The sequence below is a fragment of the Penaeus monodon genome, chromosome 8 (assembly GCF_015228065.2).
Source record: "Penaeus monodon isolate SGIC_2016 chromosome 8, NSTDA_Pmon_1, whole genome shotgun sequence".
Lineage (NCBI taxonomy): Eukaryota > Metazoa > Arthropoda > Malacostraca > Decapoda > Penaeidae > Penaeus > Penaeus monodon.
Window position 1 is genome coordinate 14,527,114 of NC_051393.1, and position 544 is coordinate 14,527,657.

Consider the following 544-nt stretch of genomic DNA (forward strand, 5'->3'; position numbering starts at 1 on the left):
ACATATGCAGCATATAACATCCAGTAATACCTACCTTCGTCAACACACATGAAAAAAAAAAAAAATAAAAACAAACCAACACCTGCCACGAGTCAACTCCATCCAGATGCCCGACTTTCACAGCCTCAGCATTCCATCCCTTACCTGTGCAGCGAGGAACCAGCTCGACGAACCACCTTACTCTAGACCTGTCTGCCGTCAAGTGGAGCGAGTTCTCTCTCCCCGTCGCCGAACGGATGGGAGTTGCCGAATTTTATGAGGACGCATGTTTTTTTTTCTCCTTTTGTAGGAGTGCGATTGCGTCACGCATGACTCATCTTGTGGTGGTGTACCTCTGCTCGCTGTAGTTGATGAGAGGACACTGAGGTAGGCCTGGTCTGCTGAGGAAACATTGCTATCTTGTGATGTTGTCTCTTGATAGATGCCACCTCGATACACGTTTTTCTCGTTCTTATTATTATCTTATTTTTAGTCTAATTTAGTCTAAGTTTCTAATCTGAGGATCATGTTGGTCTTTTGGCGTGCAAAAACATGATACATAATA

The 544-nt window shown here is 44.1% G+C and overlaps 1 protein-coding gene across 2 annotated transcripts in view; it reads right to left on the reverse strand.

Annotated features, from left to right (window-relative positions):
• The window catches only part of LOC119576177 (venom protease-like), a 16,747-nt gene extending 16,457 nt beyond the window's left edge, over nt 1–290 (reverse strand). The window contains exon 1 of one of the 2 annotated variants that reach the window (XM_037923749.1): nt 145–290. The gene's annotated coding sequence lies outside the window, so the exon portion shown is untranslated. The remainder of the gene's footprint in view (nt 1–144) is intronic. The other variant, XM_037923748.1, reaches the window with a different exon arrangement.
• Between the last annotated feature and the right edge of the window lie 254 nt (nt 291–544).